At 34.7% G+C, this 27,525-nt stretch overlaps 2 long non-coding RNA genes across 2 annotated transcripts; both read right to left on the reverse strand.

The window, feature by feature from the left end:
* Nucleotides 1-2,938: 2,938 nt before the first annotated feature.
* Nucleotides 2,939-3,796, reverse strand: LOC146937259 (uncharacterized). Its single transcript, XR_015030885.1, has 2 exons — nucleotides 3,497-3,796; nucleotides 2,939-3,299 (listed from the first exon to the last, which is right to left on the reverse strand). It is a non-coding gene; the product is annotated as an uncharacterized LOC146937259 (long non-coding RNA).
* Nucleotides 3,797-14,927: 11,131 nt separating this feature from the next.
* LOC146937260 (uncharacterized) lies at nucleotides 14,928-15,683 on the reverse strand. The gene is made up of 2 exons (XR_015030886.1): nucleotides 15,547-15,683; nucleotides 14,928-15,348 (listed from the first exon to the last, which is right to left on the reverse strand). It is a non-coding gene; the product is annotated as an uncharacterized LOC146937260 (long non-coding RNA).
* Nucleotides 15,684-27,525: the final 11,842 nt, after the last annotated feature.

Below are 27,525 nucleotides of genomic sequence, written 5' to 3' on the forward strand. Positions count from 1 at the left end.
TAAACATTGTTCTAATTCATTTTGGGTGATTAGGGGATCGAAAATTGGGTTTTTGGAGTGAAAACTGGTCTTTCCCGTAAGCTGTGAATGTCCAAAATCGGGCCCCGAACTGCCGAAATCGGGCCCTGAATTCTGAGCTGATTTTTCAGCTTTGGTTCGACAAAAATCGGGCCCCGAACTGCCAAAATCGGGCCCCGATTTCCTGTCAGCCAAAACTGGAAAACACTCACTTTTTCGCCTGTTTCTGTTTTGAATTAGCTTTCGGTGTAAACATAGAAGTTGTAGATAATTGAGTTAGCTTTCTAATGGCTTTGGGGTGACTCGAAAATGTTTTGTGAATCTTAAGTTATGATAAAAATAGTCCTAGTAGGTCTCGAAAAATCCATTCCCTATTTTGCGTTCTTGCGTCTTTTACACCGTTTATGTTTTGAATTGCCTTTCGGTGACAACATTAAAGTTGTAGATAATTGAGTTAGCTTTCTAATGGCTTTGGAGTGACTAGAAAATATTTGTAGATTTTGAGTTATGATGAAAATAGTCCAAGTGGGTCTCCAGAAAACTTTAAGAAAACTTAGCATAACTAATCCCAAGTTAGTCCAAAAACTTATGGTTGGTTTTCCAACTTCAAACTTAAGTGTTAGGGGTTTAGTTGAGGTGTTTCATGGGTATTTGGCTTATGTCCTATTGATCCAAACTTAATTGCTTTTGAAGGATGTTTTGGACTTTGATATGAATGTAATTGATTTATATATATGCTATGTTGTTGATTTCCGTTGTTGTCGTTGATGTATCGTCTAATGTCGAAGTTGGGGAGTGTGTTATAATTGTTGTAGGCACATATGTTGTTGTTGTAGTCGTTGTTGAAGTTGTATGTTGATATACACGAGTCGAGTCCATATGCATACTCATGTTCTGTTGGGGGCTTATGCCCTGGAATGTTCATCATTCAAACCGTTGGGGGCTTATGCCCTGGAATGTTTATCATTCACCTGTTGGGAGCTTATGCCCTGGGATGTTTTAACCATCCAAATTGTTGGGGGCTTATGCCCTGGAATGCTTAACATTCAACGCGCGTAGATTGGTACCACATGCATGATGCATTAGTTGTTGTCGTTATTGCATTGTCGAGTTGTTGTTGTCGTTGTCGCATTGTCGAGTTGTCGGTGTCGTTGTTGATCACGAAGCTGTTGCTATTGTTGTTCATTGTTGTTGAAGATGATTATGTTGTGCTATATGTATACATTTATATACATTCTAAATGATGCTTGCTATGAGATGTTGTTGTTTCATTATTTTGATGAATTATATATTATTATTATTGAATGTGTTTCTCACCCCTTCTGCTTGACAATGTTGCCCTTCGTATGGCTAACTTGCAGGTATTGATGGCTTGTAGGTTGGTTGGATCAAGTGTCTAAGGCTCTGATACATATTAGGATGGGGATCGTCGCAAATGTTTTCTTCATTTCTTTTATGTATCATGTTTTGAAAAGACCTTGCTGATGGAGTTTATCATTGTTGAGAATAATGTTTATTATCTTGAGGCCTTTATGCCAAGAATTACATTGATGTTGAATTTATATTTTCTAAGAGAATTATTCCGCTGCAGTTTTTAAGATATTTTAAATGTTGGTTTGAATAAATAGCTATTTTCTATTTACAAAATTTTGAAAAGCAGTGTGACACTTCGTTGTATGATTTACTCTGATTATTATAATTATTATTACGTTGTTGGGAGAACGGGGTGTTACAGTTTGCGGTACCTTACTGATTACTGGCCCTGTGTTGTGAAACGGGCTTTTATGCATAAACTATCTCGCAGTGGCCATGCAGAATATTCATTGGTTTTGGCATCCCAAATGTTTCAAGGGGGACGTCCTGACCTGAAAGAAATCAAGTTCATTCTGCGAAAAGCAGCCAAACTTATGACGGGGCTATGTATTTCATGATGATACTTTTCGTTTTGTCTAAAGATGAATCCTTTGTTGAGGATGCCTTCTTCACCTACAAATGCCTTTTCAACTATCGTCAATTGGCCAATTATAAAGGGGCCATCATGAACGTCAAAGGTCCTCCTTATTTTTTGGGACATTTCTGGACAAGAACACTTCTCCCGGAGTTTACCTATCGGTTAACTTGCACCTCGAGCTAAACTTGTCATAGACATGGGAGAAATCCAGGCGTTTATTGGCCATTTCCAAGTTCTGACGATGACTACTCAATGACAGATCTTTGCCACTTCCATCGCTTTGATGTTAAGATTACCTGGTTTTTGGTCCAGTTTCGTTTCCTCGAATCGGAAGACTACTGACTTCCTTCCTTTGTTTAGGGACTAACTTAAGGTGAGAAAAACACAAGAAGGGGGGTTGAATTGTGTTAGCTTTTTCTTCGTATTCTCCTAAGCTGAAAACACTGATCAGGAGAAAATAGGGCCAAATTAGTCCCTACTTATATGGCATCTGACATGTGAGATGTTAACGGCCATGTCAGCACCGTTAACACTTCAATTGGACAGAAGGACTAAATTGATTGACATTTTACAAATTCACGGACTATTTTGATATTTCGCTAAATTGGGGGACGGATTTGGCCGATTCGTGCAAATTCAGGGAGGAAGTTGATGATTCACTCAAAAATCAATGTATTTGGTCAAAAATCTATATCAATTCCATCGGCTTATAATGTGTTATTTTTGCTTATATCTTAGGACGAAGGGGTGTTGACATTAATTGCTCGTTCTTCTTTTTCTCTTGAAAATTTCATTCAAAAGCATTTTGTATCAATAGTATTTATCCTTTTACGGCTGGCCTCTATCATCATGATTTGTTACACGGATTGTTTTTATGTTTCGTTCCATATAAAAATGAAATTTAAACATTGTAAAAATTAAAACAGCAAACATATCATAACGTGCAAAATTAAAAGAACTAGTAGTGTATGAGTCAAAATCACCACACCCATGTACATGCATCATTTATTAAAATCCTGACATATATCGTAGAAATACAAAGGTTGATTTATTTAAAGTAGTAAATGCATGATAACATGCATGGTTGGTTTTTAGTTTTTGAGACATATCATTCTTAAGTGGCAATTCAAGTAGTCTTTTTCATTAGAGTTAGAAGCCATGATCTTCTATGTAAAATTGTCACCGCAAGTACCTCTATGATTATAAAGCCAAGGTCTAGAGACACAAATACACTCTTCGATGTTGCCGCATGGATTCAACAATGTTCGTGAACAACCCTTACCGTAGGATGGGCATTCCCCTGCTTCAATGTTCTTCGTCTGAAAGATTACTGCAAATGGCAAAGGAAGTTAAAGTTGGAACCAATACACATCTATGCATATAATTAACGTATATATTTAGGAAAGTTTGGCATTAAATTGAGCATGTAGTATAATTTTTTTCATTGATTAAGAATAATTCTTGAGTTCCTAAAATATAAATATATCGGTGAGAAAGATGAACATAATGTTAAAAATTTATACATACAGAATACGGTGAGCATGAAGACAGCCAAAGTAGCAAGCTTAACATAAGTCATTGTTTGATCAAAAGAAAGAATAAGCTAAAATTAATTATTTGTTATGAACTTAGCTTAGTGTTGCATTAGTTCATTGTTACATGCAACAATTTATAGAGAGGTGCATATACTAGCAGACACTATAGCTCCCTACCTTAATTATTAAGAAAAGTGAAATGGCTATATTTAACAATTTATAGAAAGGTCCATATACTAACTGACACTATAGCTCCCTTATTAAATTTATGGTGATAGTTAACAATTTTGTGGTATCCTCATGAAATTAAAATTGTTTCATTCCCTTTCATCAAAAAATAAATAAATATTCACTCCGGTACAATAGTTGACAATGTTTATATAATCTCTTTTCGGCGTGTTTTCGTCTTATAACTGAAAAGACAATGCTCGTGTCTTATAACTGAAAAGGCAATGCTTGTGAATAATGACATTGTTTTTACCTTTTAACTAAAAACCAACCTTGTCAAAAAAAAAAACTTTAAAAACAACATTCAATCGCATACATCTAACGACAAAATTTCAAAATCATTAAAACCGAGTTTAATTATTGGTCAGATTTTACTTATCTTTTGATCGAACTCAAATTATCAATGTCTCTTTTTCCTATGAATTGGAGGGTTGCACAAAAAAAAGCAATAAAACCTTTTCCTATGAATTGGAGGGTTTCAAAAGAAAAAAAAAACCAAAAAAGATGAATTTACAAACTTATTCACAACATCCAGGAGTTAATAACTAGAAAAAATATTTAATTTTACCTCATCTTAATTTTTTGATACCTCAACATTTATTTACTTTTTTGTGTATTTTGTAATAAAAAATCATATTTAGATGAAAGAGAAATTGGCTTTCAAAAGATTGATGTGATTTTGTAACAAAAAATTATTATTATTATTATTATTATTATTATTATTATTATTATTATTATTATTATTATTATTATTATTATTATTTTTATCATCATCATCATCATCATCATCATCATCATCATCATCATTATCATTATTATTATTGTTATTATATTAGATGGACTTCTTAGTTGTCCTCGTGAGTTTAACTCAGTTGATAGGGACAATGCATAATATATGAAAGGTCCAGGGTACAAACCCCGGCTACCACTAAAAAAAGATGGACTTCTTAGTTGTACTCATATATGATTTTGGGGGTGAAAGAATTTGAAAAGATAAGACTGGGAACACAATTACTATTTGAATTCTGCTCTTTTCCCAACAAGTTTTGCTTCCACCCAACCAAAATACTCAAAATACCCATGTGTGAGTTAACAGACGCAAGTGTTAATTCTGCCTTAATTAACTCCCGCAGTGTGACTTAAGTCACGTAAGTGTAAAACACTGCGTGAGTTAACTCACGCTGAGTATTAAAACATGCGTGAGTTAACTCGCGCCTACTGATATATCAGTCATTCAATGCAAACAATGTCATTAATGATCCGTAATCTTTACACACTCATAATTGAATCGAATTACGCCAGTTTAACAACAAAATCACATAATCACATGTAAACGATCCGAATTACACAAAATCATCGTTTTTCTCACAATCACATAATCACTCATAAACAATCCAAACGGTCCAAATTACACAAATTCGTCGGTAATGACCCGTAATCACTTAATCTCAATTAATGACACGTAAACGATCCAAATTACACCAATTTGTCCATAAATTTCGGAAATTACATAATCTCACATAAACAATCAAAATTGCACAAATTCATAGTTAAATTACATAACACAAATTCATTAAAATTCAACAATACGGACAGAAATTCGAATAAATTACAATATTACACATTAATAAATATTACACTTCAATGGATCAGACGTAAATATGTAAAGTGTTATTTTAAACCATCACGCGAAACATATAATAATCAACGTCGCTATCATCTTCGACAAGTTGTGGAAAATACACGGTCTTCCAAGAGTCCTCTTAGTTGGGTATTTATATTGGCTGCACTATTGCTAAAACAAATATTCATGATTGTGATGTTGGATACTATGTCCCAAAATGTTTTAGGCATTTCTGTAAGATGTTGGATATGATGTTCCAACATCCTGGCACGATTCAGTGTTCCTTGTTTATGCCTGATTGTACGCGCACTTTCTCTTATTAAGGAATCCACGTCCTCATATCTTGCTGACCAAGCAACGCGCATATCTGCTCAGAATCAGTTGTGGTTTTATTTTCAAGAGAGTAACAATATTTTAGGGAATATTTGGTTTTGTTTGGAAGTTCCTAAAGATGTTCCTACATATTAAGACTTTCTTTTTTTGTTACTGATTCGTGTTATGTAGATCAGCTGAACGATCTACTTTGTTCTGAAGCCCAACAAGGTTAATGAGCCCATATTGCTTCAATATATAAGGAAGACTTCAAGACCTAATTAGGTATTCAAGTCGTCATTCTAAAGAATAGTTTTTTTTTGGGTTTTGAGTTGTGTTCTTTGTGTGTTCTTCTCTTGTATCGTTTTGATGCAAGTCTATGACTGTTTGTTATTTGTGAGCCTTTCCTGTATCACCTTGATGCATGGTTAAGACTGTTTATTGAGTTGTAACTCGTGTGCTACACCAAAGCTTTGAAGCAATATTGTAGTTTGTGTTTGAAGGTAACTTCACCATATTGTGTTTTAATCTGATAATTACAAGGGTTGTGATTGATTGTAGGATAGTGAAATGAGATCTCAGATCTAGGAGTTCCTAGGTTGAAATCTAGACGGGTAAGTTCTAGGTTTTGATTGTATGATAGTGAGATGAGATCTCAGATCTAGGACTTCCTAGGTTGAAATCTAGACGGGTAGGTTCTGGGTTTTAAGTTGTAAATGTGTTTGCTGAGAACTTTAGAATAAGGACTACACTACTGGATTTCCTTCCTGGCATGGAAGCCCCTAGAGTAGGTGTGTTTGTCACCGAACTGGGTTAACAATTCTCTTGTGCCTTTTACTTTTCTGTCCTTTATATTTTCCTTGTTGTGTTTGTTTTCTGCTAGCACGATGTTCTAAACATTACATTCAACATTCTTATTATGTCTTTGATGTTGGAACATCGTATAAAACATCTGAAAGCTAGCCCGCCAGAATTTGAATTGGTATCAGAGCAGGCACCCTGCTTGTTTTAGGGTGAGCTCCAGGGAAGATACTTTCTCGCATTATGGACAAGGAAGGAGGATTTGTGAACAGACCACCTTTGCTGGATGGCTTGAACTATGATAACTGGAAATCACGCATGAGTGCATTCCTGAAATCCATAGATAGCAAGACATGGAAAACAGTTTTGAAGGGTTGAAACATCCTGTTGTGCTTGACAAAGATGGAAACAAGACAGCTGATCTGAAACCAGAAGAAGAGTTGTCCAAGGAAAAAGATGAATTAGCTCTTGAAAACTCGAAGGCTTTGAACGCTTTATTCCATGGAGTGGACAATAACATGTTCAGATTGATCAAGCAATGCACTGTGGCTATGGATGCTTGGGAAATTCTCAAAACTACACACGAAGGTACATCTAAAGCGAAAATGTTAAGGCTTCAACTTCTGACTACCAAGTTTGAATATCTAAAAATGATGGAGGATGAGAACATACATGACTTTTACATGAATGTCCTTAACATGGCTAACTCCTTTGACTCACTTAGGTAAAAGATGTCTGATGAAAAGCTCGTAAGAAAGATTCTCAGATCTCTACCTAAGAGATTTGATATGAAGGTTACTGCGATTGAAGGAGCACAAGACATCTCCAGTATGAAGGTTGATGAGCTAATAGGATCACTTCAAACTTTTGAATTAGCCAATGGATATAAGAAGAAAAACATAGCTTTCGTTTCTAACACTGGTGAGGAAGATGTTCAATGTGAAATTGAGACTGATGAAATTATTTTAGATGCAATTATGCATCTTGGTAGAGAATTTAACAAAGTGTTGGAGATCATTGACAAAAAGTCGAGGCCAAATGTTCAGAACATCTCGTTCAACATTAAGAGAAATGGTGAGTCTCAAAGAAGGGATTGAAATGATAAAAATTCCAATCATGTGACAACATTAACAGGGAGATATGAGTCTGATAATGAGTCAAGTGATGAAGGAATTTCTTATGAGGAATTGTATGATTCCTACAAAGAGCTTTTTGTCATAAGTGAAGAAGTGATAGCTCAAATGCTGGTTGAAAATACAAAAAATTGTCAGCTAACTCTGACCTTCAAAATGAGGTAATTCTTCTATCTTCCGAACTAGAGAAACATAAGAAAACCATCAATGATTTTTTTTTTGGAAAAAGAGAAACTTATGTCAATCATCACTGGTCTACAAGAGAAAAAATTCCTTGTTAAATTCCAAATTAGAAAACATGACCAAATATGTTCGGATGTTGAACAATGGTTCTAATGTGTTAGATGAAATACGACAAGTTGGGAAGACATATGGAAATATGAAAGGAATAGTCTTTGACTATGGAACTGTGAACAACGAAAGTAAAATTCCCACAAAGAAGTTTGTTTCTCCTAAAAAGAAGACTGAGTTTGCAATGTTGGATCACATGTCTCAACATCTTGTCTGGCATCTGATCACCCAACCAAGAAACAAAAAGAAGTCACCATGGATATGTCACCATTGTGGTAGATATGGTCACATAAGGCCGTACTGTTATAAATTTTATGGATATCCTCAGCCTCATGTTCATCCAAAGGTCAATGGTTAGAGTGTTCAAGCTAGGAAAGAATGGAAACCCAAAACTCCTAAAGTAAGTTCTTCTGTGACTTCCTCTGCGTCGATTAATGTTCCACCTGTTTTGACTAAGTCTGGCAACCTTGTCCAGTCTAGTTTGAATGTTGCTGATGTTGATAATACTATTGATAAAAGTGTTTATGTGTCTGCTTGTAAAACTGCTATTGCACCAGATGTTGCATCGGATGTTACAACATCCCTGGTTCAACCTGATCAAATAAAGTTTGTGGTTGAGGCAGCCTCTGATAATGAAAAATCTCAAAGTAAGAAGGTTTCTGATCATGAGGATGGTAATACTGTGTCTGTTGTTGATGACAAGGATGGATCAAAAAGTGATGACTAAAGTGTGTGGAGTTTTCTGATTAGTTTGTCAGAATTTATGGCTAAAAAGGGGAGTAGATGTACGTATGTTTTTCCTGATGTTGTACCAGATGTTGAAACATCTGTTTGATGTGAAGACTTCCCGATCTACATATGTAAAGTTTTCTTGTTTCTAAAGTTCTCCTTATTATTATGCATGCATGTATTCAGGGGGAGTAGTATGTGTCTGTTAGTAGTCACTCATAGGTTGTTATATTGAGGGGGGGTGATACTATGATGTGTCCCTGAAAATGCTCAAGCTCTTTGACAAGATGTGGAGTATGATGTTTTAAACATCTACATGTCAGATCCTCTGTAGGTATGGGAAATTTAATTTTTCCATTGCTGATGTGAAGTTTGGTGTTTCTGTCTGATGTGGTACAGGATGTTGGAATATCCAAATATGTGTGGGAATTTATTTTTCCCTGCTCTGATGATTGTTGCAAAGGAATTTATTTTTCCTTTGCTTGTATTGTTCTTGTAAGGCATTGTTATTTTTTAATCCGCTGTTGCATGTCTCTGATGTAAGTAATACCTGTTTTTTCTCTTAAATGTCTATTTGGTTCATGCTATGATTGAAGACTCTGTGAAGTATTCCTTTGATCTTGTGCACATTTCTGAATCTCTTTAGTGATACTGCTTTCTTCTTCATGGTTGTGTGTTTATGATGATTTGAAGAAGTGTATCTAAGGTATCTCTTTAGACTATATGTTCTAAGCAATGCACATAACATCAAATGACCCTTGAAATGAAAATCATGGCAATCTTAGCATGTACAACAATGATGGCACAAGAGAGTTTAAGCTGAGTTACTCGGGTAGTGATGAACTAAGAAAGGGAATGAATGTAGAGCCTCGACATAGCTTGTCGAGAACTAGAATGTTAAGCATGAATCCTAAGTATGTTAAGACGCGAAATGATTAGTGTATTCTCTTCGCACATGAACAAAAATGGCTATGCAAGCATGTTAATCCGTGAATTGATAAGTTAATCTCTTCACATATGAATAAGTATGAACAAGTATGTAGTTTACCGCTAATCGGATCGATCACGGATTTGAGGTAAATGAGTAAGCATGTATAGGTTTAACCTTTCATGAATGAATAAGACCAAGACCTTAATGTATGATGTAGGTATCGTGTCTCTTGTGATCCACGCAAGGCTGGGATCTCAGGGGGTTCTCGCCAAGAGAACGAGATATGCTCCGCAAGGGGGGCCCGCACGTCACTGAGGGCATAATGTAAGATTTAGGTGTCGTGTCTCTTGCGATCCACACAAGGATGGGATCTCAAGGGGGTTCTCGCCAAGGGAACGGGATAAGCTCCGCAAGGGGGGCCCGCACGTCACTGAGGGAGTCCGATGTACGTTAGCTAGATTTTCATCGGTCATGTATGGGATTGTACTCGGGGTTACTCCACCCGGGGATCTCCGTAAAATGAATCAAGATAATAATGTTTGTTCAACGCTAGTTCAACGCTAACATCTAACCTAATGAATGAATGAACGAATGAATGAATATGACTATGTATGATACGATATGGTTATGTATGATTATGATATGATGTTAGACATGTATGGGTTATGCATTTGATCAAGCTATGAAGTTATACCGACGACGATCTTAGGTTTCCCTAATCATTCGGTTTAGGATCGTGTCATGAATATACTATGTTTAGGCCTTGATGCGTTTAGCGTATCTTGGCATAGCAGACTTAGGTTCCATTTAACCGCCATGACACGTATGATGTAAGCAAGACCTATATAATAAGTTAAGAAGAACCTACGACGGATCTAGTATGCATGACCGTCTAGGTAAGTATGACCACACACGTATAATCAACCGTCAGGTTGTATTGTTGACACGTGGTGACCATAGGTTTCCCCCGAGGTTACCTATACCCTAGGATTAGGTAGAACTCACTGAGACATTATGTCTCATCCCAATACTTATTTGTTTCAGATACACAGGATGGTATTGCAAGCTTGTAGCCGGATGGATATTTCAGAAAGTGCTCATTCGTACCCGCTGCTGGATGTCATGGATTTTAAGGATGTTTTTACTATGTTTAGTCGATTAGTGTTGTATTATTGATGTACGGACGCGTATTATTGTATAAGATATTCATTCGAATGAGTTTAAGTTGTAAAGTTTAATGTATCCAGTACTAAAGATAACGCACATGCTAAATTTTCTAGATACGTTTAGTATGGGTGTTACAGTATATGCATAGACAGCCAAGCACGGGTACCCCTAGGTCCAAATTTATGAATTGCACCCACCGAAAGTACCTGTATCAAACTGTAACTTTGAACTGTGTAACCCACAATGACCCGGTAAAACCCGCCAACTCGATTTTTCTTCGATTTTTTATGGGTTGGACCAGGTCTCGGGTCATTGTCCAGATCTACTTATTATAATTATTATTATTATTATTATTACTAAAAAATATATTGAGACATCTACTTCATAAAGGTCATATTCAATAAGGTAATATTCAACGGTCCGATTGATAGTGTTAGTCGATTGAATCTGTTTTGATCGTCGCAGTAATATCCTTCTATGTTGACTGGGTTTCTAATGGGATAGTTTGTGAGATCGACTTTCACCAAAGATTCCAATTTCCGAAATTTCTATTTCTGCTTCTTTCTTATTCCAATAAATTCATATTCAACGGTCCGGTTGATTGTATTTGATATTGTTAATCGGTTGGGTCCGTTTTGATAGTCTGAGTAATGTCGTTCCACGTTGACTAGGTTTCTAATGGGACGGTTTGTGAGATTGACTTACAACAAAGATTCTGATTTCCAACATTCCAGTTCCTGCTTCGTTCTTATTTAGATAAGGGTATATTCAACGGTTTGATTGATTATATTTGTTATCGTTAGTCGGTTTGGTCTGTTTTGATTAACGGAGTAATGTCCTTTCATGTTTACTAGGTTATTACTGACATAGTTTGTCATATCGACTTACACCAAAGATTCTAATTTTTGAAAATCCAGTTCCTGCTTCGTTCTTATTCCAATAAGGTTATATTCAATGGTCTGATTGATCATATTTGATATCGTTAGTTGGTTTGATCAGTTTTGATCATTAGAGTAATGTCATTTCATGTTTACTAGGTTTCAAATGTGATAGTTTGTCAGATCGACTTACACCGAAGATTCCAATTTCCGATATTCCAGTTCATGCTTCTATTAGCCTGCAAATTTAACAGGCTCGTTTAATATGGTCGACATGTGTTCAACCTTTTTTACTTTGCAGGAATCAAAGAGCTTTCTAATTTTTTATTGGGAGAATCTCGACGAAATATCAAGCCTAGAGCTCGAAGCAAGTTTTTTGACAAAGTAAGGCTAAAAAGTCGTTTCGCGTCGAAGACAAGCAAAAGGGCAGGAAAGCACGATGTTTCCTTTTAGTTGAAAACGTGGGACAAATAGTTGTCCAAGATGGAGGAAGTGCTGATCATGGGCTTAGTAGTTCGCCATCTAGGTTTTTAGTATAAGTAGTAGTTTCCAAGCCGGAAAGTGGGTCGCAAATCATATACAGAATTCTAAAACACTCAAACTATCGGCGTCTAGGGAAACGAGTTATACAGAATGTATGTAAACTGATTTGTAGACCGCCCCTTTTATTTTAATGAAATGCATTTTACCTTTTCCCTGAGTTTACGTGGGTAAACTTACTTTTATCTTAAAGACGGGTATTTACTTCAAGTGAGAATAAATCATATGCAATTTTTAATGTCTGAACTGCACTATTTGCCCTCTAAGTTTGAAAATGTTGCGATTTTGGCACCCTATTAAAAAAAATTGCAATTTTGGCCCCTTTCGTCTAAAAATTGCTGAGAAGACGCCATGTGTCCTAAAAAAGGGGCCATAATCGCAACTTTTTGTAAACATAAGGAGTCAAAAAACATATTTCCCTTATGTTAGGGGGTCAAAAGAGCATATTTCCCGAAACGTGAGGGGTCACTTTTGCCATTTTTTTTAGTACAGGGCCAAAATTGCAACATTTTGAAACTTAGAGGACGAAAAATGCAGTTTAGCCTATTTTATAATTTGGCTTAAATGCACTTTTGACCCTCTATGTTTGCCACCGTAGCAATTTTGGCCCCCTAACACAAACAATGCAATTTTGACCCCCTAATTTTCCAAACTATGCTTGGAAGCCGACACGTGTCTCAAAAAAGGGGCCATAATCGCAACTTTTTTGCAAAGATAAGGGGCCAAAAGAGCATATCTCCCTAAACATGGCAAAAATAGGGGGTCAAAATTGTATTTTTTTGTTAGGGGGACAAAATTGCTAAGACGGCAAACATAGAGGGTCAAAAGTGCATTTAAGGTTTTTTTAATTTTTTACCACTCAAGTGTCACCGCAATGACCGTTTCCTTGAACAAACCAAGGGACACAACGACGGTCCATGATTCAACGACAGTCCATGGATTCGACATTAATGTTGAACAAGCATTACCGAAGGATGGACAATCCCCTGCTTCAACGTTCTTCGTCTCGATGATTACTGCAAATGGCAAATGAAGTTAAAGTTGGAACCAATACACATCTATGCATATAACGTATATATTTAGGAAAGTTTGGCATTAAATTAAGTATGTAGTATAATAATTTTTCATTGATTAAGAGTATAGATTCTAATTATAATATTTTACAAGTTCCTAACATATAAATATATATCGGTGACAAAGATGTGGTGAGCATGAAGACAACCAAAGTAGTGAGCTTAACATAAGTCATTGTTTGATCAAAAGAAAGAATAAGCTAAAATTAATCATTTGTTATGAACTTAGCTTAGTGTTGCATTAGTTCATTGTTACATGCAACAATTTATAGAGAGGTCCATATACTAAATTGATGGTGATAGTTAACAATTTTGTGGTATCCTCATGAAATTAAAATTGTTTCATTCCCTTTCATCAAAAATAAATATTCACTCCAGCACAATAATTGATGGTGATATTTGACAATGTTTATATAATCTCTCTTCGGCGTGTTTTCGTCTTAATTATAACTGAAAAGGCAATGCTTGTGAACAATGACATTATTTTTACCTTTTAACTAAAAAACAACCTTGTTAAAAAAATAAAACTATAAAAACAACATTCAATCAAATACATCTAACGACACAAATTCAAAATCATTAAAACCGAACTCAATCATTGGTCAAAATTTATTTATCTCTTGGTCTACCTTAAATTATCAATGTCTCTTTTTCTTGTGAATTTGAGGGTTGCACAAAAAAAATCAATAAAACCAAAAAAGATGAATTGACAAACTTATTCACAACATCCAGGTTAATAAAATATAGCAACGTATATGAAAATGAATAACTAACAAAAATACAATTTTACCCGATCTTAATTTTTTGACACCTCAACATATATTTACCATTTTGTGTATTTTGTAACAGAAAAATTGTAACAGCTCGTTTTTCGCGAGAATTATTTTAGTTATTTATTATATGTGTTTATATGCATTTGTGTGTGTGATTATTTCTATAAAAAAAAAAGTTACTTTGCAATTTAAACACGGGTTGCTATATGGTGAATAACAATCGAAAACTAACAACATTTTTTTGTTGAGGGAAGTATTATGTTTTTAAGGAAACAATGTTTTGTTTTGTGTTTTTGGTTTGATTAATTAAATAAAAATGTTTAGTTAAAGAAAACACAGTACATGAAAACAAAGTATATATCTCCATGAATTAAAAGAAAATAACAAGAAACATAAACAGAATTGATCAAAAAAAAGAAACATAAACAGAACAGTGGCGTGGCGTTAAAAAAACAACGTTTACAACAACAAAAAATTAGAAAAAAGCAAATTACACTAATGTCCATCCATTCAATTCATGAAGGAGTTTTTAGTAAAAAGCAAGTGGGAGTAGGCTTGCTAACTTACTCCCTCACGTTTTTAGGTGGGAGTAAGTTAGCAACCCCTGTATATGTTTTGAAAAGGGTTTTTTAGAATCTATATTATATTCCAAAAGATTTTGTAAACTACTGTCTCCGTCTTAAAATATAAGAAAAAATTGATCAACAAAAGTTAATATATTTAGTTAAAAATTTGTATCAAATCCATCATCATTGTCTTAGTTTTGCTTATATGTTAAGAGAATGGGAACATGAGTTGGCACTAATTGTTCGTTCTTCTTTTTCTCTTAAAATTTTATATCAATAGTATTTACCCTTATACGGCCGGCCTTTATCATGATTTGTTACACAAATGGTTTTTATGTTTCGTTCCATATAAAAATAAAATTTAAACATTGGAAGAATTAAAACAGCAAACATATCATAACGTGCAAAATTAAAAGAACGAGTAATCTAGACGGATATCAAAGAAATACAATTGATCAATTTGAAACAAAGGTTGCTTTATTTAAAGTAGATGCATGATAACATGCATGGTTTTTTTTTTGTTTTTTTTTTTTTTGAGACATATCATTCTTAAGTGGCAATTTCCAAAGCCGTCCTCAAGTAGTCTTTTTCAAAAGTATGACGGACCAGGATTTGGTGTTGTAAACAAGCACACAGTTTGGTCCTAATCCAAGTATGACTTGCATATATTTCCACCATACCACCGAAAGATACAAACACAGTCTTTGATGTCGCCGCATGGATTCGACGCTGAACATATCCTACCTTCGGATGGACATTCCCCTGGTTTCGAATCAACGTTCTTCGTTTGAAAGATTACTGCAAATGGCAAAGGAAGTTAAAGTTGTAGCCAATACACATCTATGCATATAATTAACATATATATTGAGGAAAGTTTGGCATTAAATTGAGCATGTAGTATAATAATTTTTCATTGATTAAGAATAATTTTCGAGTTCCTAACATATAAATATATCGGTGAGAAAGATGAACACAATGTTAAAAATTTATACATACAGAATATGGTGAGCATGAAGACAGCCAAAGTAGCAAGCTTAACATAAGTCATTGTTTGATCAAAAGAAAGAATAAGCTAAAATTAATTATCTGTTATGAACTTAGCTTAGTGTTGCATTAGTTCATTGTTAAATGCAACAATATATAGAAAGGTGCATATACTAGCTGGCACGATAGCTCCCTACGTTAATTGTTAGGAAAAGTGAAATAACTATATTTAACAATTTATATAGGGGTCCATACACTAACTGACACTATAGCTCCCTTATTAAATTGATGGTGATAGTCAATAATTTTTTGGTATCCTCATGAAATTAAAATTGTTTCATTCCCTTTCATCAAAAATAAATATTCACTTCCTGTACAATTAAAATTGCTTTATATAATCTCTTTTCGGCGTGTTTTCGTCTTATAACCGAAAAGGCAAGGCTCGTGTCTTATAACTGAAAAGGCAATGCTTGTGAATAATGACATTATTTTTACTTTCTAAACTAAAATAACTACCTTGTCAAAAAAAAAACTATAAAAACAACATTCAATCGAATACATCTAACTACACAAATTCAAAATCATTAAAACCGAGTTCAATCATTGATCAGATTTTACTTATCTCTCGGTCAAATTCAAATTATCAATGTCTCGTTTTCCTGTGAATTGAACGGTTGCACAAACAAAATCAGTAAAACCAAAATAGATGAATTTACAAACTTATTTACAACATCCAGGTAAATAGAATATAGCACCGTATATGAAAGTTAATAACTAGCAAAAATACAATTTTATCCTAATATTTATTTAGCAAAAATACAATATCTGATTTATTTATAAAATCTCTAAATTATTGAATGTCAAAATATATTTTATTCTAATCCGTAACGAACAGAGCCTGCAAGGTTTGTTGTAACACCCATGACAGACGTATCTAGAAAGTCTAGCACGTGCGTTAAGTTTAGTACTGGATACATTAAAATATACAACATAAAAACTTCGAATGAATAATCTTACACAACAAATGCATTTGTACAACATAAATACAACTCAACTTTTCATAAATATACTATATGCAATCCTTGAAATATCCATACATCCTGCAGCGGTACAAACGAACACTTGTCGCATCATCCATTCGGCTCCTAGCTTGCTAATCCACCCTGATATTTGAAACAAATAAGGATTGGGATGAGACATAATGTCTCAGTGAGTTCCCCTAAATCCTAGGCTATAGGCAACCACGAGGAAAACCTACGGTCACCACGTGTCTACAATACAACCTGCCGGTTGATTATACGTGTGTGGGGACTTGCTTTCTTAGACGGTTGTGCATACTAGGGCCGTCATAATATTCCTAACTTGTTATGGCTTCTCTTCTATACGTGTCATGGCGGTTAGGGGAAAAACTAAAACCGCAATGCCAAGATACGCTCTATGTATCGAGGCCTAAGCTTATCATAATCATGACACGATTCTAAACTGGACGATTAGGGGAAACCTAAGATCGTCACCGACTTCATATTTCTTTTCTAGCTTCTACTTGCTTGAGTATGTTGTATCTAACAACATAACCTCTCTCATCACAAAAGTGATTCTTTCTAAAATTACTACTTCTTGACGAACTACGCCAAGTCTCTACTTGTTCTTGACGATTTACGCCAAGTTTCTATGACATAACATATACATGAATAATAAATATGCATAGTCAGCTTCATTGATTATGTTAGCGTGTAACAAACATCTTATCTAAGTTCATTTTACGGATTAGTCCCGAGTGGAGTAACCCCGGAAGTTCATCCCTTACTACCGGTGAAAATGCTTTGCAATAGCGCACCGGACTCCCTTAGTGAACGTGCGGGTCTCTTACGGCTTACCCCATTCCCCTAGGAGAACCTTTTATATCCAACCTTGGAAGGTATATAAAAGACACGACACTTTAACTTAGTGAAATGCGGCTCCCTTTCGGCTTAACCATTCCCCTTGGGGAACCCCTTGAACCCAACCTTGGAAGGAATTCAAGAGACATAACACTCTTATTATAATCTTGGTCTTATGCATGTATGAAGGTTAAACCTAATCATACTATCTCTTTTACCTCGGATCCTTGAACGATCCCACTAGAGGTAAACTAAAGACTTGCTTAACTTACTTTGTGAATGGATATGAAATCGATCCACGTCTTGCCATACTCGTATGGCTCTTGCTTCTTTAAATAGATAATACTCTTAAACATATGCGAAGAGCTTAAACTTCACGTCTTATCATTCTAGGGATCTTGCTAACTTGCTAATTCTCGACTACTATGTCGAGGCTCTAGTTCTTTCCCTTGCTTAATGATTAACTTGCTACCCAATTCATGACTTGATTCTCTCGTATTCCATGCCTTACTAACATGCTTAATACTTGCCTCTTTAACATAAGAATCTTGATTTCCTTGATCATCATTTGGGACCTTGGTTTGAGGGGTTTACATTCGTAAAAAGTAACCACGGAGAAAACCGCGTCGCGAATCCCTATGCCTGCCTGAAGCAAGCAAAATAGTGAGATTTCTCACTGTCTTACTCGCCTAGGCGAGTGATTCTGCTGGGGAGACGAGTGGTAGCTCGCCGTCGCGAGTTGGGGGCGAGCAGGACCCCCCATTCGAAGTTCTAGCTCGTCGTGGCGAGTAATAGCTCGCCGTGGCGAGTTAGGACAGTCCGGAACAATTAAAAATGGTATTTTTGACCCAAAAGCCTCAAACCAAGTGTCTCTAAGTATTTTGGAACATAATTGATCATATAAAACTTGTAAAACATGCATATGGCAAGTATTAACATGTATAGCATGCATGGCATAAAAAGGGGCAACTAGACTAATACTTGAACCCTAGAATTTCATATTATTCATAATATACATACATGGCATAATCATAATCCCAAAGGGTGGGAATTCTATCTATGGAACTCACCTAATCATGTTCTTGAAGCATCACCAAGTTCCAAGCCCAAACAAGCTAAAACCCTAACTTTGTTCCATTTGCTTCCTTTGCTCAAACCAATCAACTTGTCATTCCTTCTTGCAAAACTAATACACCTTGACCATGAAGAAACCATACTTGATCCATCTTTAAACTTACCACATACAAACCCTAATTCCATGATTTTTCCCCTTGTGAAGATAGAGTTGGAAAACAATCTCCAATAAAGCTTCTACTTGTTCCTTGATCTTGAGAATACCATAATATAGGTCCAAACTTCTTGATCAAACCAAACCCTAGGTTTGAATGACTTGAAAAGAGGAGAAGAGTTGAACTCAAGCCTCAATCTAAGCTACCAATCTCATAAAGGGTGATGGAGGATCCAATTCTTGATCTTAAGGGTTAAAGAAAGAAGATTTGATGAATTGAAGAAGTAGGGAGAGAAGAGAGAAGGCCGGTGGAGAGGAGAGAAGGGAGAGAAAATATTTTCTCCAACCTAGAGAGAGAAAAGAATAAGGGAAATGAGATATTTTCCCCTCCAAAAGATATAAATATTCATTTCCGTGAAATTACCATAATACCCTTGCCTCAAGCGTGTTTAAAACGACTCTGATACTTTTCCCGTAAAAAGCTAACATCTCATAAAATATTTTCCATTAACTTACTTTTCCATGAATTTAATTTCTCTGACACGATCACAGGTAATATACCGATACTGTTAGGCGGGATATTACATTCTACCCCCCTTAAAAAAAAATTTCGTCCTCGAAATTTAGAGATCGACTACCAATCTTCATGGTAAAAACTTACCATCTATGGTATGAACCAACATTTTCCATTCATTCATATTCAAAGGGTTTATCGCATCATGTCGTCATCTTATTTCTTAATCCACATGTTACTGAACTTAGCTTTCTTGATCTTAATATCACTCAAACTTAGAGTTTTCTTAGCATATTATGATTCAGCACTTACCTTGCAACCCATAAACTCATTGTCTCAGACTCAGATCTTACCCGCTTAACATAAACCATTCCTATTGCACCCAAATTCATGGATGACTCATATAACTTGTCGTAGAGAGGTGAAATTAATTACGCCTATACATATAACATTCATCAACCCATCTTGTTATTTACATGCTCTGAAAACTTCCGACTTAAACCTCTTGCATTTGAAGTACTCTTAACATACACTTGTGCGTCTCATAAGACTTCTCGAAAAACTGTTGTTTACTTCATCAATTCTTACCTTACATGGTGTCCTACATTCTCTCAAGTGTCGCATCTTGTAACAGCCCGGTGGGCCCCTCGCAAGGCACTGCACCCACCGCACTGCACTGTTACTCACAAGCTTAATCACTAGCCCCCTCACCATACTAGTGTTTTTGCCTCCCGTGGGAATCGAACCTAGTACCTGGGGATAAGTACTACTTCAATGCATTCCCACTACCAATCGTCACCGACTTCATATTTCTTTTCTAGCTTCTACTTGCTTGAGTATGTTGTATCTAACAACATAACCTCTCTCATCACAAAAGTGATTCTTTCTAAAATTACTACTTCTTGACGAACTACGCCAAGTCTATACTTGTTCTTGACGATTTACGCCAAGTTTCTATGACATAACATATACATGAATAATAAATATGCATAGTCAGCTTCATTGATTATGTTAGCGTGTAACAAACATCTTATCTAAGTTCATTTTACGGATTAGTCCCGAGTGGAGTAACCCCGGAAGTTCATCCCTTACTACCGGTGAAAATGCTTTGCAATAGCGCACCGGACTCCCTTAGTGAACGTGCGGGTCCCTTACGGCTTACCCCATTCCCCTAGGAGAACCTTTTATATCCAACCTTGGAAGGTATATAAAAGACACGACACTTTAACTTAGTGAAATGCGGCTCCCTTTCGGCTTAACCATTCCCCTTGGGGAACCCCTTGAACCCAACCTTGGAAGGAATTCAAGAGACATAACACTCTTATTATAATCTTGGTCTTATGCATGTATGAAGGTTAAACCTAATCATACTATCTCTTTTACCTCGGATCCTTGAACGATCCCACTAGAGGTAAACTAAAGACTTGCTTAACTTACTTTGTGAATGGATATGAAATCGATCCACGTCTTGCCATACTCGTATGGCTCTTGCTTCTTTAAATAGATAATACTCTTAAACATATGCGAAGAGCTTAAACTTCGTGTCTTATCATTCTAGGGATCTTGCTAACATGCTAATTCTCGACAACTATGTCGAGGCTCTAGTTCTTTCCCTTGCTTAATGATTAACTTGCTACCCAATTCATGACTTGATTCTCTCGTATTCCATGCCTTACTAACATGCTTAATACTTGCCTCTTTAACATAAGAATCTTGCTTTCCTTGATCATCATTTGGGACCTTGGTTTGAGGGGTTTACATTCGTAAAAAGTAACCACGGAGAAAACCGCGTCGCGAATCCCCATGCCTACCTGAAGCAAGAAAAACAGTGAGATTTCTCACTGTCTTACTCGCCTAGGCGAGTGATTCTGCTGGGGAGGCGAGTGGTAGCTCGTCGTCGCGAGTTGGGGCGAGCAGGACCCCCCATTCGAAGTTCTAGCTCGTCGTGGCGAGTAATAGCTCACCGTGGCGAGTTAGGACAGTCCAGAACACTTAAAAATGGTATTTTTGACCCAAAAGCCTCAAACCAAGTGTCTCTAAGTATTTTGGAACATAATTGATCATATAAAACTTGTAAAACATGCATATGGCAAGTATTAACATGTATAGCATGCATGGCATAAAAAGGGGCAACGAGACTAATACTTGAACCCTAGAATTTCATATTATTCATAATATACATACATAGCATAATCATAATCCCAAAGGGTGGGAATTCTATCTATGGAACTCACCTAATCATGTTCTTGAAGCATCACCAAGTTCCAAGCCCAAACAAGCCAAAACCCTAACTTTGTTCCATTTGCTTCCTTTGCTCAAACCAATCAACTTGTCATTCCTTCTTGCAAAACTAATACACCTTAACCATGAAGAAACCATACTTGATCCATCTTTAAACTTACCACATACAAACCCTAATTCCATGATTTTTCCCCTTGTGAAGATAGAGTTGGAAAACAATCTCCAATAAAGCTTCTACTTGTTCCTTGATCTTGAGAATACCATAATATAGGTCCAAACTTCTTGATCAAACCAAACCCTAGGTTTGAATGACTTGAAAAGAGGAGAAGAGTTGAACTCAAGCCTCAATCTAAGCTACCAATCTCATAAAGGGTGATGGAAGATCCAATTCTTGATCTTAAGGGTTAAAGAAAGAAGATTTGATGAATTGAAGAAGTAGGGAGAGAAGAGAGAAGGTCGATGGAGAGGAGAGAAGGGAGAGAAAATATTTTCTCCAACCTAGAGAGAGAAAAGAATAAGGGAAATGAGATATTTTCCCCTCCAAAACATATAAATATTCATTTCCGTGAAATTACCATAATACCCTTGCCTCAAGCGTGTTTAAAACGACTCTGATACTTTTCCCGTAAAAAGCTAACATCTCATAAAATATTTTCCATTAACTTACTTTTCCATGAATTTAATTTCTCTGACACGATCACAGGTAATATACCGATATTGTTAGGCGGGATATTACATATAGTTTTTAGGGTTAAATATGTTTTTGACCCCTATAAAATTGGGAACTTCTAAGTTTAATCCTTACTTAATTTTAATAGCTTTTTTAGTCCCCACAAAAAAAAATTACTTCAAATTTTAGTCCCTGCTAAAACAAAGTTTGTTTTATTATCCTTAAATTCTTAAATTTTTGAACCATTTTTTTCAGACAAGTTTAGAACACTATGAAATGTTCATATACTTAAAGTTAGAATTTTTTAATATGAAACGAATTAAATACGAATTTTTTAAAAAGACAAAAGTTAAAGATAGAAGTAATAAAATTTGGACGTAAAAATCATATTTTGCGATAATTTTTTCCGGATGAACTTTTAGTAATGTTCTTAACACGTCTACAAAAAATTGTTTAAAAACTTTAGACTTTAAACATAAATTAAGCAAATTTGAATTGAGCAGAGACTAATACCGAGCACATATTTTTTTGCAGAGAGTAAAAGAACTATTAAAATTGTGTAATGACTAAACTTAAAAAGTCTCAATTTTATAACTCGTGGAACTTTTTTATAATGGCTACGTTCCATGCATCGTTTCATAGGTAAATTCATATACATATTCAAAATCATTAAAACTAAGCTCAATCATTAGTCAGATTTTACTTATCTCTCGGCCGAACTCATATTATTGATGTCTCTTCTTCCTGTGAATCGGAGGGTTACACATTAAAAAATCATTAAAACCAAAAAAAAAAAAATATGAATTTAAAACATATTCACAGCATCCAGGTACATAGAATATAGAAGCGACATGTTTATGAATGCGACAAAGACTACAAATATGACTATTAAAGTGTTTGGAAGATTCATGCATTAGGATCTTTAATGTTAGCGACATCAAAGTCATTAAGTTTTTTTTTTTTTGATATGCCAAGAGCAAAATGTCATAAAAAGAATAGTGTCCAAACATAAAACCTGACCCAGTCAACAACCCTAGCGGGCAAAATATTAAAAAAAATCCTCCAATTGGATCCAACCCTGAACAGTTCTAACAAGCGATTATTACCAAGGGGGTCTAAAGGTTGGCGAATGAATCGATCGTCAACACAAAGTCGACTCACGTACCATCAACTCCCTGCAACAACGACAAGAAGCATTAACAACTCTTTTGAGTCGATACAGTCCCATGAGAATCAACATGACGACTGAGATACATAACCAAGGAAACATCACATAACTCAATTTGAAACCGAGCAATTCTACAAAATTGGAAGTGAATCCGACCGCCAATGTAACATCCGGTTTTCCCAACATAAAAATTTCACATATAAATCAGAGTCATTCAACATAAATGTAATGCGACATTTCTTTTCATAAAATCATAAATGGAATAAATAACAATTCATCCTTCATAAATTGGTCAACATAAATATTCAAAAACTTCACAGCGGATTTTAATTCAACAACATAATTAGTCTTGGTACGAAGGTCTCATCAAAACATCTCGTAATTATCCAAAAACTAAATCATAGTCATGTAAAATCATAAGCTGTACGTAAGGAATAGAAAATAGCCACAAAAGTTCCCATCCCGTTACGTATCAGAGCACCTAAAGACACAATGAGAGATAACCACTCACGACAGCAATCAACAACTAAATATATTTTTCCACTAAATATATTCTCCCACTAAATATATTCTTCCACTAAATATATTCTCCCACTAAATATACTCTAATAAATAATAAAATAAAGCCACTCAATAAAATATCAACATATCACATAATTAAATAAATCATATAATTCGACTCTATCTCAAGAAAAATAATCAAATAACAAGGAGGGCGTTACAGCCAACACGGTAACTAACGAATCCACGATCACCAACTATTTACTGCGAAGAACGACAACAAATTAACAGCCATTTCTAGCCCTTATACCAGTACCAGAGTGGAAGCAGGCCCGAATCTTTGGACTTGCAGATCTCTCAACAGATCTGGAACATCGGAGAATGATCGATCAAAAACGCTTACCTCAACCGATTTTCTATGAACATTACGCGTGAACCCAGATCGAGGGATGAGCCTACCATGTCTAAAACCAACAGGCCCTTGCAGGTTTTAACAAAACCACTACCCAATCGTCATCACCACATCCAAGAAGAAAGAAGTGACAGTTTTTTAAGAACAACAACAGCAACAGTGATGGCTGTTCCAGAACAACCAAAAGAACCAACCCAAACATATTTGAGCACCCAAATCCGAAAGGGTTTCAAAAACCAAAACAGACCCAAACATTCTGACGTGGTGGAAGTTGTGATTCCAGCAAAAACGTTGTCACACGCCGGCGAGGACGGAGGAGAAAGGAACAACACATGCTTGAACGGTCGTCGGAAAGAAGAGGACATGCAGTGGTCCGGAGGACAGATGTCAAAGTCATTATGTAAATAGATCAAAGTTAATCTGACAATATAAGCCAAACAAACATTATCACAAGAAGAGAAAATAAAACATTGCCCCAAAACAACAAACAACTCAATGTAAATGTCACACTAAGATAGTGAAATCACAAAGAAGAAGAAGAAGAAGAAGAAACTAAATTTGCAAAGAACACTTATTTAAATAAAAAAGAAGGAACAATAATATTAATAAGATGATTTCGTGTAAAGAAAAAAACCAAAAATCATCTTTTGTGATAATGGATGAAGAATTATAACTACAATAAAGGACAGATAAGTGAAAGATGAACGTTCACAGAAGAATCAAACTCGTAAATAATGATATGGTTAGTTACACATAGTGTAATTCCACTCCTATATGATCTTATTCTATCTAGAGCATGAAAATTCCTAATATCTTTTGGATTATTGCGGTGCTCACAATATCATGGATAACTAACAACAAAATCGTGCTCCACACCTCAAAGTATGAGTTATGTGTCAAATTACATTTGTAACGTTGCTTGCATTGAGAAATAACAAAAATAAAATCTATCTATTCTCTAATTAAGAAAGTTTTTTTTGAAGACGTTGTAATTATGAAAGTTAATAACTACCAAAAATACAATTTTGTTTCATCTTAATTTTTTGACACCTCAACATATATTTATCATTATGTCTAGTTTGTAACAGAAAATCCTATTTAGATGAAAGAATTAGCTTTCAAAAGATTGATGTGATTTTATAACAAAAAATTCATTTTATATGGTTGTATCTAAACAACCTAAATTATTTTTTATAAAATTATTTTATTAGAATAAACAAACACAAAATATATTCGTATTTTTTTTATAAAATCTCTAAAAACAATCCCTAAATTATTGAATGTCAAAATTTAGTTTATTGTAAAAGATTGATGTGATTTTATAACAAAAAATTCATTTTATATGGTTGTATCTAAACAACCTAAATTATTTTTTATAAAATTATTTTATTAGAATAAACAAACACAAAATATATTCGTATTTTTTTTATAAAATCTCTAAAAACAATCCCTAAATTATTGAATGTCAAAATTTAGTTTATTGTAATCCGTAACAAACAGGGCGTACAAGGTTTGTTATAATTTAAAAAAAAAAAATATCACTTTAATGATCATTGTATTTGTTAGTTATAGTTTTTGAAAAAATCGGGATCACCAAAAAATCTAAAAACAACTTCAGTTGAAAACAGAATAGAGTAACTTTTCAAAAAATATACTTTTTTAGAGGGGAGAAAATAAGTATCAAAAGAAGAAGATAATATTGTGCCAAAATAATCATTTTATGTAGTTGTATGCAAAGAATTATTTTTTAAATGAAGTGATTGTTATTACGAGAAACAAACATAAAATTGATTATGCTTTTTCATAAAATCTCTAGAAAATAATCTCTAAATTTTTCAATGTCAAAATCATTTTTTTATGCTATAAAATATGAATCATATATTTAATTTACATTTATTTTTTTTGGACGAACAAAATGAATTATATTAACTCTGTTGTAGTAGTCTCCTCAGTACAAGGTGTACTAAAAAGACCACTAAAAATTTGCAAGCAGTCATAAAAAGTTAAAAAAAATATACAAAAAGTAAACTAGCCAATTCCTAAACACGACAAATTCACCACAAGTGATAGCCGAATACAAAAGCAACATTTCTTGCTTTTAGCCACCATAAAGAGTAATACTTTACTTTGTCTAGAAGCTGAGTAATTGAGTTTTCTTGGTTATTAATTAACATGAGATTACGTTAATTCCATAGAATCCAAACATTAAGGAGCATGATAAGTTGTAGGAAAGACTGCTGTGATTTCAGACCAACTGTAGAAAAAATAAACCGAGTAAAGTGATATGAAATATCCTGATGATTTGCCCCGTCGAAACCAATCCACAACCGCAACAAAAGCCAAAGAGAGCCAAAAAAAGTGCAAGATATTGAGCGCCCTCCACCTGATTGCAACCAACTACACACAAACACACCTCTGGGGAGAGAATGTCGCGGTTGGCCAAATTTGATTTTGTAGGTAGTATGTCTCAAAGCAAGCGCCAAGCGAAAATGGAAACCTTCAGCGGAACTTGTTTGTGCCAAATTAAATCCAAATCATTCCGCACTTGCGAACTCTTCTGAGATTAATTTACATTTATTAATAATAAGTTTTATGATGTACATGCGCTTTTATCTCACACCGAGTATATTTGATGCAATAAAACTGTCTACCTATGAGTTTTTCTTTTTTATGTTATCCAATGAAAAAATTACAATTGTTTAAATTTTTAGTATAAAAATATATTCATAAAAATAAATTCTAATAAAAATATGAATAAATACAATTCACTTATAGAAAATATGAATAAATACAATTCACATATCTATAACATAAAAAAAATATGAATGCGCCAATTATCGCCGATACATAACAAAACACAGGAAAAATATTTTCACTAAGTAAATAAAAAAGAGAAAACACTTCTTATTGATAGATTTTCTTGCATCTAAATTTATTCAGTTAAATTTGATTGTTAGTCACAAATAACATAACTTTGAGAAAGTTATAGAATATTGCTTACTTATAAATTGTACATGGGATTCTTATTTATTACAAGGCATACAACTACTTTTCAGAAAATTACACATTTTCAAGATTTCTTATTTTGTAAAAATAATTTGCCTTTGTTTTTTGTTTATCTTAATGTGATATTATAAAATGATATTTTTAATTGTTGTAGATTATTAACCATTATATTCTTTACAAGTTTAATTATAAAAAAACGTTGGGTAAGTAACAGCCCGATTTTCGCTAGTTTTTATTTTATTATTTATTTATGTGTGATATATGTGCTCTTATGTGATTATTTGCCTCTGTGTGTATTTTTGGTTGGGAATTGTAGAATTCGGTGTAGAAGGGTATTTTAGTCATTTTGGACTTAGGGGCATTTGGGTCAT

Source organism: Medicago sativa, chromosome 3 (genome assembly GCF_051527215.1).
Source record: "Medicago sativa cultivar Bolivia chromosome 3, Bolivia_mono, whole genome shotgun sequence".
Classification (NCBI taxonomy): Eukaryota; Viridiplantae; Streptophyta; class Magnoliopsida; order Fabales; family Fabaceae; genus Medicago; species Medicago sativa.